Raw genomic sequence first — 13380 nt, 5'->3', positions numbered from 1 at the left:
TACAAGCTCACACTGGCCGTTGTGTAAATCAGGAGGTATAATCCAGAGCTCTCTGTTATACTGGAACAAGATATTAATGACTGATCTGGGAGCAAATAAAGTAGGATCAGATCTGCTTTAAAGAAGGTGCCATGCATATGATTGGCATTGTAGATGGCACGATGACATATGATGTTCCAAACTAAAGGCCTGATTCTGCGAAGTTCTGAGCCACTCCTCTGAATTCTTGAGTGCCCTCAGTTCCCTTACAACAAAAAGTGAGCATGCTCAGGCCCTAGCATGCTCAGGCCCAAACTCGTTTATTCTTTATATATTGCCTTTAGACATAGTCTGACTTAAACATTGTCTTCGTAATAGAACTTTTGAAAACCAGAAGGATTGTGGATATGTATAACTTCAAAACTATAATTTCTTACTCAAACTTTTCAAAATTTAAAAACAAATCACTTATAAAAATTGCCTCCTGGCTAGCATTTCAAATCATTGATTAAATCTTCATGCTTTTTCTTAGCAATTAGTTGTCATCAGGTCTTCATGCTGGATCACATTGTTTTCTTGAGTCACTTAATCTTTGTTTTCCAATATCCTTTGAAAGCTATTCACTATTCTTTAAAAAAAAAGAATATTTGAGTATGCTGAATAAATGATTTTGTGTTGGATCTGCCTTTACTGAATTATTTATAGTTATGGGTATTTATGGGCTAATCCTGCCTCAATTATCATACAAACCTACCAGTAATTAGGGAAGCCCTTAGTTGACCATGCTGTAGCCTAACTTGGCTTCAGAAGTTATTCAAAAGCCCCATTTAGATGCAGGAGAACTCAACAGAGCTAACATGATGGAGTGGTGGGAAGCGAAACAACCACACACCCTTTATTGCTAGTCAAGACAGCCCAATATTTTAAAAAAAGGAGCCTAAAGTTAGGTTTTAAAATAAGTAGTCTGTTTTTCAGAAGGACTGACCATCCTTCTGCTGTGTGTTCAGAACTTTTGAAAGTCCGCCCACTTATTTAGGATCCTAAGTAGAAGAGTCACACTTGAGGATCCTATTTCTGAAAATCTTCCAACGTCCTCATAACTTTCTCAGGCTTAGAATAAGTTAATTCTATTGTGGGATACTAACCGGTGGTAACAGGAGATATTGACTTTTTGAAGGTGACCCACAGTATATGAAAGATAATCTTTGTTTAGCTCAGAGTAAGGACTCAGTAAAATATTATCAATACTCATTTTTTAAATTAGATGATCAAAGAAAAGACATTATCAACAGGATAGAATGAAGAATTTCTCCCAACTACCAGCATGTTATCCTGAACCTCTACTTGAAAATCCCATTCTATATATGTTCAAAAGCACCTAAGTGACACAGGAGCACACGTCTGAAGTCACCGAGGTTCTTTTGAAAATCCCATCCAGAGTTATTGCCCATTAATTCTCACCTCTTAACCTTCATTACATTTATTCATATGAAGGAGGAGTGGATACTGAAAGGCATAAAATAACATGGTAAAGAATGGAATTATAGTAGTAACTTATTTTCACTATCAAGGCACAAATCAAAGAAATTTTGGCAGTACCAGTTGAGCTCCATATAAATCCCAGGGAAATTCTTAAAGTTGTAAGTAGCCCAAGTAGCATTCATGTTCATACAGGTTTGCAATTTATCACTTCAGATATTAGAAATTGAAGAGAGTAGACTGCAATCACAGGTTTGCAACTGTGACCCAGTCAATGTCTCTCGAATGTGAGAGCAGAACTAAAGTTCCAATTTGGTACATCTGTCATCTTAAATTTCTCTCATCAGTTTTTGTCCAATGCTGAAGATAAATGTATACAGCACTTCCTATTAAATCAAAGTAACTGACTGCGCTATTGAATCTCTCCCTCTATATACATGCCATGTTGACAATGCAAATGATAACTTAAGTTGCTTCCTGGTAAACTAATGCACCATAGATTATGTTATAAAATTAAAGGTTGTTCTGAATCTAAAAGAGTAAAAACTTAAAATTTCAGAACCTCCCTTTTTACTAAGTCTTGGCTTCCACTAACAATCGATTTTCTGCTTCAAAAGAGAAGGATGCATGTTGAAAAAATGGTATTTACAATATTCCTTAAATCAGGAGCCAGATCACAGCGACTTTATGTCACAGGAGAGCTTTCAACAGCCTTTCTGACACACACAGGAACTGCATCCAAGTAATGCTACTGTTTTAAGCTGATAATTGATAACATTCATTCATTGAGAAGAAATCATTCCCGGGAATGAATCTCTGTTGTGTTTAAGCCTCTTGCCTAGTTAAATGCTTGCTAATGCTATTAAAAATTGATCCTTTATGATAGCTTTGGATCACAAAAGAACATCAGTTTATTTTATCTGTTGTCAGTTGTACAGGGCAATTAGCACAAAGTCTAGGCAGTCTGTTCTATACAGTGAGATTGTTAAAAATGTGTCATGGGGCTAGAACCAAGCTTTTACGATGTATTCATGATGCAGAAGGCTGTTTTACTGCTGTACACAGTAAATTGACATTTATACCTGGTTTGACATAATTAAAGAACAATGGGTAGAGATATATTTTATTATTTAAAATATGCTAGTTTAGACAATGAATTTTACACTATGATGCAAGTTCATTTGACAAAGGGGATACAGACAAATTTCTGCTCTAAAACTATACATGTATCACTATAGGGTGCAAGTAGACATAGGTGACTATTACATTTTAGTTTCTGCATATCTATCAAAATATGCATAATCAGTAATACTAAATTGTAAATCAAACCTATGTACTAAATAGTAAACAGCCTGGTCTAAACTTCACTATTTAGAATACATTATCAAAAACAATATTAATGTTCTTTGACAATGTTCACAGCCACTAGAAAAAGCAAAGTCATGAGGAAATTTCAGCTATCTCAACATTTTCTGGCTCCACAGTGTATGTTGTTGATACATGTGTATTGTGGACACCCTGTCTATTAGGAGCTAGGCTTTCTATACTGAATGATTGCTAAATTCCAAGGAGATCAGGTGGCAGGGCAAGTTCATTCAGCAAGAAATAGAAACATAGGGGGGAAAGAAGCAGAGAAGTAGGAGGAGGTGGAGAGTGTTGATAAGGGAAGAAGAGAGACAGGAATGGAGGAGAGCTACAAGAAAATAGGAAAAGGAGGGAGTAAGCAGGGTAAAGATGGAGGAAAGCATAGAAGAGGCAAGTAACCAATGAGATGATGGAAGAATCTCTATGGAGAGAAATAACATGAATACAAGGAGAGAAAGGAGAAACAAACTGAAGAAATTACTGCATTGAAATTTTTCATTTGGGAAAGTTACTGCTGCAAACAACTCTCCAACTGCACATTTGTAAAATCAGTTCACAACAAAATTTGAAAGAGTGCACCAAACGAGTATGATCCTTGGGAATTTTCTAAAATGGGATCAATGGGAAAAGAGGAGCAAAGATGGGGAAAGATTCAGGCCTTCTGGCTGTGAGCCTAGGAAATGTGGCCCCAATTTTCCATATGAAGAAGCTCTCAGAAAGTGCTGCAAGAACATGGAGGACAGACTCTGTGTAATGAAACTGAGGCTTCTTTACAAAGTAACTGTCACCACATACCTTTGTGCTGCATTAGTCCTCCCATGCTTCTGTTGTTAGCAGGGGACAAGGAAGAGTAATAAAGCCAAATTAATGTCCTATTGAGTCTTATGAATATAAGATCTATTTGCCTATGTCAAATCTAATACAGCTAATATTCTAAACTAGAAAGTAAAGCTCCAAGCCCACAAGGTAATGAGCTCCACCTGCAAAAATGCATTTGCCCCCGTAGACCATCTGTCTTCAGGTTATGTACAATCAAGTTCCTGCAGCTCAGAGTAGGCTACAGTTTCTCAGTGCATGCTTCTACTAGAACACAGAAACTGCCAAAACAAATGAGCACACAACCTTTGGAGTAACATCCAGTAGACAAAGGTAAAGGTAACTCAGACTTGTTAGAGTGCTCTATCTTCCACTCAGTGTGGCTCTGTCATTAGCCTGGTAATGAGAATATCCCCTGACAGTATGTTTTTTGTATGTCTTTTTTTAATCTAGAACTATAGGAAGCCATTTAGATGCATAACCACTTCTCCATATTTAACTTATCAACTCTCAGACAATAGATCTTATAAATACAATATGGTTTGGGTTTTATTTCATCATCTTCCCTTTTACACTGCTGAGGAGGTTAACACACTAGGGTGATTCATGTATCTGTTCTTCACAGTTTTATTCTTATTCCTCATTTTCTTCTTAATCTGTATAATTATTCTAATTTAACACTAGCAGATTAATTATTTGGAACATCCCCTTCAATTCTTCAAAATGTCCCTGTATCTAGAAAGCAATGTTAGACAGGTTGGATTACAGAAACCGCCTTAGGGCTGCCACCTGATGTGCCAAGACTACTTCTGCCCCTGCTTTCCCTGCCAGCTTGGGACTTCAGCACCCTCTCTTGCTGAGCCGGACATGCCAGTCTGCTCCAATACAGACCCAGGGTCTGAACCATGTGCCCCAAAGCTGCAGACTTAACTGAAAGCAACTTAAGAAGTGTTTCTGTTTTTAACACTTAGATGCCCAACTTTTAATGGAGTCCAAACCCCAAATAAATTCATTTTACCCTATATAAACTCATAAATTGTTTGCCCTCTATAACACTGAAAGAGAGATATGCACAGCTGTCCCTCCCCACCCCCAGTATTAATACATACTCTGGATTAATTAATAAGTAAAAAGTGATTTTATTAAATACAGAAAGTAGGATGTAAGTGGTTCCAAGTAGTAACAGACAGAACAAAGTGAATTACCAAGCAAAATAAAATAGAATGCGCAAGTCTATGGTTAAGACAGTAAGACAACTGAATACAGATAAAAACCTCACCCTGAGAGGAATTTCAGTAAGTTTTCTTTTACAGACTAGTCTTCTTCTAGTCTGGATTCAGCAATTACTCACACCCCCTGTAGCTACTGTTCTTTGTTCCAGTTTTGGTGGTAGCTAGGGGATTTTTTATGATGGCTGCCCACTTTGTTCTGTTTCACCCACTTATATATCTTTTGCATAAGGTGGGAATTCTTTGTTCCTCTGGGTTCCCACCCCTCCTTCTTAATGGAAAAGCACCAGGTTAAAGAATGATTTTAGTTTAGGTGACATGATCATATGTCACTGTAAGACTTCATTACCCACTTGCCAGCCCACAGGTATACAGGAAGACTTACAAGTAAAACAGAGCCATTTACGTGTAATTGTTTTGGTTAATGAGAGCCATTAAGATTCCAAACCACCATTAATGGCCCACACTTTCCATAACTACAATAGGACCTCAGAGTTATATTTTATATTTCTAGTTTTAGATGCAAGAGTAATACATTTATACAAATAGGATGGCCACACTCAGTAGATTATAAGCTTTGTAATGATACCTTTTGCATGAAGCATATTCCAGTTACATTATATTCACACTCTAGCTTATTTTTATAGAATCATATAGAGTACAACATCACACAATGCACAAATGTCACTGTCATAAGAATTACCATGCAGTGACATTACCTGATTATCATGCAGTGACATTCTCTCACAAGTAAAGTACTACATCTTAGTAATGACTAATCTCCTGATGCACTGCTTACCATTTATACCGCAAAAATTACGCTGCAGCTCTGCTTGATCTCTTCCCTAAGCATAAGTGAAGTTCAAAAGTCTCTCCAAGGTAAACCAGCCAACACATTTACATCAATGACTTACCTCAGAGCTGGAGTTTTAAGTATAATGCATAAGAAATCATAGAATCAAGTACATAAAAGATTGTTACAAGGAGGAGGGAGAAATATTGTTCTCCTTAACTTCTGAGTATAGGACAATAACCAATGGGCTTAAATTGCAACAAGGGAGGTTTAAGTTGGACACTAGAAAAAACTTCCTGTCAGGATAGTTAAGTTCCGGAATACATTTCCAAGGGAAGTTGTGGAATCTCCATCACTGGAGATTTTTAAGAGCAGGTAAGACAAATATCTGTCAGGGATGGTCTAGATCAGTGGTTCTCAACTGTAGCCTGTGGGCTGCTTGTGGTCCAGTCAGCACAAACCTGTGGCCCATGTGACAGCCTCAGGGACATACTGGTAGTATTGGATGCGGCCCACAACGGTAAATAGGTTGAGAACCACTAGTCTAGATAATACTTAATCCTGCCGTGAGTGCAGGGGACTGGACTATATGACCTCTTGAGGTCCCTTCCAGTCCTATGATTCTATTAAATATAGGGCTAGAAGGGACCTCAGGAGGTCATCAAGTCCAGCCCCAAGAGCTGAACCAGGACAAAGTAAAACTAGACCATTTCTGACAGGTGTTTCTGCAATCTGTTCTTATAAACCTCCAGTAGGGAGGATTCCACAACTTCCCTTGGAAACGTACTCCAGAACTTAATTACCCTTATAGTTAGAAAGTTTTCCTAATATCTAATCTAAATCTCCCTTGCTGCTGATTAGACCACATGAGGCAGGTTTCTCAATCCCATAGCTCTATGGGCATCCTACTAGATTGCCAGTTGCTTTTCAGCTGAAGTGTGTGTGGGAGGAAGGGTGGGAGAGTGTGTGACAGGGAGTGGGGGGAGACATCCTCAAAAGTGTCGAGTAGTAGTCTCTGTCAGGTACAGGATGAGCTAGATGGACTGCTGGTCTGATCTAATATGGCAATCCCTATTGTGATGGGGAAAGGCCAGATGGCTATAGAAAAGTAGTGGGAGATAGATATATTAGCTCCAGGCTAAACAAATCCCTGGTACCAGGATAAATGAAATGGCAGCTGCTCCAGGTCAATTAAGACACCTGGGGCCAATTAAGAACTTTCCAGAAGGCAGGGAGAATGCTAGGTTGATTGGGACACCTGAAGCCAATCAGGGGCTGGCTGAAACTAGTTAAAAGCCTCCCACTTAGTCAGGTGGGCGTGCATGTCAGGAGCTGTCATAAAAATAAAGGAAAGGGTAAAATCCCTTTAAAATCCCTCCTGGCCAGAGGAAAAATCCTCTCACCTGTAAAGGGTTAAGAAGCTAAAGGTAACCTCGCTGGCACCTGACCAAAATGACCAATGAGGAGACAAGATACTTTCAAAAGCTGGGAGGAGGGAGAAAAACAAAGGGTCTGGGTCTGTTTGTGTGATGCTTTTGCCGGAGACAGAACAGGAATGGAGTCTTAGAACTTAGTAAGTAATCTAGCTAGATATGTGTTAGATTATGATTTCTTTAAATGGCTGAGAAAATAGCTGTGCTGAATAGAATGAATATTCCTGTCTGTGTGTCTTTTCTGTAACTTAAGGTTTTGCCCAGAGGGATTCTCTATGTTTTGAATCTAATTACCCTGTAAGGTATTCACCATCCTGATTTTACAGAGGTGATTCTTTTTTTAACTTCTATTAAAAGTCTTCTTGTAAGGAAACTGAATGCTTTTTCATTGTTCTAAGATCCAAGGGTTTGGGTCTGTGGTCACCTATGCAAATTGGTGAGGATTTTTACCAAACCTTCCCCAGGAAGTGGGGTGCAAGGGTTGGGAGGATTTTGGGGGGAAAGACATGTCCAAACTCAGTTTTTTCAGGAACCCAAATAAAGTTTGGTGGTGGCAGTGGAAATCCAAGGGCAAAAGGTAAAATAATTTGTACCTGGGGGAAGTTTTAACCTAAGCTGGTAAAAGTAAGCTTAGGAGGTTTTCATGCAGGTCCCCACATCTGTACCCTAGAGTTCAGAGTGGGGAAGGAACCTTGACAGGAGCTGTGGGAGGAAGTTGTGCTGTTGGAGAGACTGAGTAGTACACACCATATCAGGCACAAGGAAGGAGGCCCTGAGGTAAGGGTGAAGTGGAGCTTGAGGAAGTGAGGGCTGCTGTGGGGGAAGTAGCCCAGGGAATTGTACATGTCATGTTTCTAAAAGGTCAGCTACCCTACCTGATACTATTAGGGTCCCTGGGCTGGAGCCTGGAGTAGAGGGTGGGCCTGGGCTCCCCCCACCTTTGCCCCCTGATTAATCACTGAGATTGGGAGACAACAGAGACTGTGCAAGGAAGGATAGCTTCTCCTCACCTCCCTCGCTGGCTTGTGATGAAAATGGCTCAATAGACTGTGACCCTTGTCTCTAGAGAGAGAAGGGTTACGTAGAGGGTCACAATGAGCCTCTGAGGCTAGCAAAATCTGCCAGGAAACGCGGGACCCACGGAGGCAAAGACAGAGCTTTGTCACAACTGGTGTTACAAGTGGGATTTCGTTCACAGCGTGGCGGAAGAAAGAGGTTTAAGAAGAAAAGTGCACTGGGGTTTTCAATTTTTTGTTTGTTTGTTTTGGTTTGTTTGTTTCCTTTGTACCACAATGGAGGAGGTGGTAAGAGCTCCAGTAAAAGCCACGAAAGCCCAGCAGGAGGCCACCCGGGTTCAGGCAATGGCACAACAGGAGTCTATGCGGCTAATAGCAATTATTGATGAGCCAGGAGACCCAAGATCATGCCCTCTTGAGAGAGGTGGTGAACCAGCTGAAGATCCTCACCACCCAGGCCCGGGGGTCCGACGGGACGCGAACCCTGAGGGCCACTGGTTGTCTGCCAAAGATGACGTCAGGAGATGACGTAGAGGCATATCTCCTCTCATTCGAAAGGACTGCTCAGCGTGAGGCGTGGCACCAGGAGCAGTGGGCCAGCATTCTTGCCCCTTTTTTGAGTGGAGAAGCACAGAAGACCTACTTTGACTTGCCTGCCATGGATGCCACTGACTATACCCGTCTGAAGGCAGAGATCCTAGCACGATCAGGGGTAACAGCAGCGGTAAGGGCCCAGAGGGTCCATGAGTGGAAATACCAGGAGAACAACCCCCCGAGGTCCCAGCTATTCGATCTCATACACCTCACGCGGAAGTGGTTACAGCCCGAGGTGTGCAGGCCGGAGGAGATTTTGGAGACCCTGGTCATAGACCATTACATTTGGGAACTGCCGCCAGATCTCCGCAAATGGGTAGGGCAGAATGATCCGTCCACGTACGACGAGATGATCACACTAGTAGAAAGAAGGATGACAGCCAGGGAACTAACCCAACTACCCAAGGAAGGCCCCTTTCGAATCAAGCACCCGACCCCAACCCTGGAAGGTTGGGCAGCCAAACCCCCGGGGAGTCCTAGGTGGAAGAAGGGGAGGGGGGCGAAAACCAGCGGGGACCCCAGAAGGAAGGGATTGGCCTGAGTGGGGGGAAACCTGGGACTAAACCCCCTAGACCCCAGGAGAGGGGAGTGATTAAAAGCAATTATAGATGTTATGCATGTGGGGAGTGGGGACACATAGCAGCACAGTGTCCCAGCATCGAGGAGCCTATGCAATGTAACTTGGGGGATTGGGAGGTCCCATGCTCCCTTATCCACCTTGCGGGGGTCACAATAGCCCCACATAATTACACCAGGCCAGTGAGGATAAATGGAGCAGAGACTACAGCACTTGTGGACTTTGGGAGGGCTATCACCCTCACATCGGGTAAGCTGGTAAAAAGTAGTCAGCTGCTACAAGCCAAACGCGTAGCAGTGACGTGCGTGCATGGGGCCGTGAGCCATTACCCCACAATCCCAGTGGAGATAGAGGTTTAGGGAAACCCGTTGAGGTGACCATGGGCATAGTTCCTAAACTCCCATATCCTGTAGTCATTGGGAGGGACTATCCAGGGTTTGATAATTTACTCCCCCCGGAGAGGCTAGCGAAATCCGCCAGGAAACGTGGGACCCACAGAGGCAAGGACAGAGCTTTGTCACACTATGTAGATATTAGCTTTTCCCTTCAAGGTTTCCAAGACACTACCCTCAGTATGGGGTTGAACATCTCATGGCAGAAAAACAAAGTCCAGAACCTCAGATCTGGGTCACCGGAACTCCCAGTGCAGGTGTGGTCGAACACAGTGGAGAACATTGAGGAGTACATCTATCTAGGCTGCAAAAGAGTTCAAACAGTTGCAGCAAAACAGATGTGCTCCGATTAATAGGTCTTGTTCCCGTCTGCATGAAGTTTATGTCTCACCTATGGACTCAAACCATCTTTGTGCTGAGACAAAGTTCAGGATCTATCAATCTGTGTCCTGCCAGTACTGCCATACAGATCAGAAACCAGTATTCTCCTAAAGGCAGATTAGGAACAGTTTGAGGCACGGAGCATAGATTTTGTGCAAAATGCCATAATCTTGCAGAGAGCTGGCCTTCCTCCAGTTGCTCACTACATTCAAAAGTGGCACTTCATGCTTCTCAGCCATGTCACCAGGATGGACAAAAAGCACCCCATCATGCCTTGTTCTCAAACTCTCCATAGAAGTGCTATCAGACACATGCATTGACCCTACCTGACATCACCCACCAGGCTGCTCCAGAGATTTGTGGATTCATAGGAGGGAGCCAGATCTGGGAATGTCAGTTTCATTATACAATGTCAGCAAAAGTGGTCACTCTGGCTGATGAAACTGTTCTCCGTAGACTATGCATGTTTGATGAGGATGGCTCCTTATGCAATACGTGGGGAGAGATAGGTGCCTTAAGAATGGGATATACAAAAGCCAGCATGCTAGGTGGGGAGCCGCCTAAGCTAGCCAATGGGAAATGCAAACAAGAGGATGTATCCTAGGCACATAATTCCTTGACAGAGAAGAGGCTTCAATTCAGTCTGCAGTGATGCGCCTATCTCTGCTTGAGATCCACAGACTTTCCTGGAGACAGATGGCTTAGGAGCCTAAGCTGTTCTTGCAAGAGGAAGAGAAGTCTCCCACGTAGCCTTTTGTCAAGTGATTAGAGGACTCACTCAGAATGTGGAAGATGTGAAGCCATTCCACTGTGGATAAATTCTTAAAGAGTCATTAGAGCAGGGGAACTGGACCCTGGTCTCCAACCTTTATAGTCGCAAAAAGAAAAGGAGTACTAGTGGCACCTTAGAGATTAACATTGGAAACACTGAATGCATCCGATGAAGTGAGCTGTAGCTCATGAAAGCTTATGCTCAAATAAATTGGTTAATCTCTAAGGTGCCACTAGTACTCCTTTTCTTTTTGCAAATACAGACTAACACGGCTGCTACTCTGAAACCTTTTATATTGGTGCCCTAACCACTAGCCTATAGAGTCATTCTCTTGCTCTCTGAGGTCCAATGACCTTGTACATATCTATAAAAGTGAAAGCTGAAACAGGAGAAATCAAGAGACACCCACAGAATATCCCATAGCCCAGTGGTTAGGCCACTTCCCTGGGAGGTGAGAGACTCCTGTTCAAATCCTTTCTCCCCATCAAGCAGAGGGGGAAACTGAATTTGGATCTCCTACTTCACACATAACCAATGGGCAAAACATTATAAGGGAGGCAGCAGCATCACTTCCTCCTCTGGCTGGATTTTGAATGGGGCCAAATCTGATAGGCATGCTTTGAACACCCCTACCAAATGAGGCCTCAGAGTCAAAATAGGCATCTTCACCTAGTTTGAGGATCACTCTGGGGCTTAAATGTGAGATAGGCAACCAGACATCTGGGGTTAGGCAGCACTATGCATGCCCAAAAGGCAAGACAGAGGCACCAAGTTAGTTGAGGTGCCCACAGGTTAGGTGGCAGCCAAGTGGGGGTTTTGTGGATCTCAATGGTAGCTAAATCTGGGGTTCAGGCACCTAAATCCCTTTGTGGATCTGGGCTTCTGCCTCCCCTTATCGTGATACAGATTTTCCACTGTAATTATTTTATTTCATTGTTGTTCAATGAGAGGGATGAATGTAGTTGGTGTACTTTAAAAAAAGTCTCTAAAAAGATTATATTTGGCAATATTCAGATTATGGAGGTTAATATGCTGTCATAACGTGGTACATGTATCCTGTAACTGTATCCTATAATGTAGTCAAATTAAAACTTAGAGACAAACCACGAATCAGCTCACGTGGAATATGTTCAGATGAATTTTGCCACTGTAAAACATGGAGAACTGATGTTCAAAGGGACAACAGACAGGACATAGTTTCTTTTAAATATATATAACCATTTTTGACAATGCTTTGGTACTGGTGACCAGAAAATTCAGACTTTGATGTTATAAAGCTGAGCAAAACTCAGCCTATTTAACATGCTGTAATGTTAACATTAGTTGCATTTATGTGTAGGAGATAATGTCAGAAAGAACTGTGGTTACCCAAGCTTGTTTAAAAATCTTTATGATGTGCGTGTTCATGTCCATTTGCCTTTTCATAGTATTGAGATACATTCATTACCAGGACAGGACAGCTCACCCATCCTTTCAAATGGCATAGTAACTTTACATATTGTACGTGTGACAACTTAAGAAGTCAGTAGTATTAGCAGGAAACAAACTGTCCTTGAACAAGTAATAAAGGGTAGCATTTATCAAAGCTGTGTCAGCTTGCAAATTGTTTTGCCGAAATTGACTTGCCTGATTCATGATTATTCTTTTAAATCAGGCAAACTGTGTTTAATTTAAAAATTCTTCAGTGGATCTATAGAATTACATTTTTAAATGGGACTTTGATTCACTAAGCCCCCAGGATTGTTGTAAAGGTCTGAAATTAATCAATATGTTCCACCACTAGGTAAAAAGGTGATGGGAACAGATGCAAAAGATCTGAAAGGGGAGAGGGTGAGAGTGAAGAAAGAGAATCAGGGAGCACAGTAATTGGAATAACCAATGGAAGATTTAAGAAGCCTTGAGGAGCTGAAGGGAAAAACAAAATCAGAGGGGCCTGGAGCATTCAAGACTGGTGATTGAGTGCTGAGGATTAAGAGACCAGAAAAAGATAGGTCTATGAGTTTATTTCCTTCCAGCCTAGCAATGCCAGCAGTTAGAACTGGGGAAAAATTGTGAAAATTGTACATATATTTAACTATGTAAATAATATTTTGTGTACATGTAAATATACATCCTAAATGTATATCAAACACTGACTCTAGAGTCGTTGCTGTGCTGTGATAGATGAACTGTAAAATTATCACTATACATATTTCCAAGGCACCCCTCCCTAGATGTCATACCTTCTTAGTTCACAAATATTGAATATTTTGCCACTCCTGGATGTGGCCCTATATTAAAGGACCATATGTTGTAGGTTTACTGGAACTGTCCTGATTTTTCAGACAACATCCCCGGAATTATTCTGGGGCGCTTAAAATGTTCCCATTGTTTCATTTAATCAGTCAGTGAAGTTAACAGGACTATGCACACAATTAACATTAAGCATGTGCTTACGTGCTTGGCTTCATCAGAACCTCAATGCTCAGTCCAAAGTGAGCATTAGTCTTACTTGATTTAAGTATTTGGATTTAACAACCATAAAAAACTTATGTTTACAAAAATTCTGCACACC

Source organism: Chelonia mydas, chromosome 1 (genome assembly GCF_015237465.2).
Source record: "Chelonia mydas isolate rCheMyd1 chromosome 1, rCheMyd1.pri.v2, whole genome shotgun sequence".
Lineage (NCBI taxonomy): Eukaryota > Metazoa > Chordata > Testudines > Cheloniidae > Chelonia > Chelonia mydas.
This window is presented reverse-complemented; position numbering follows the sequence as displayed.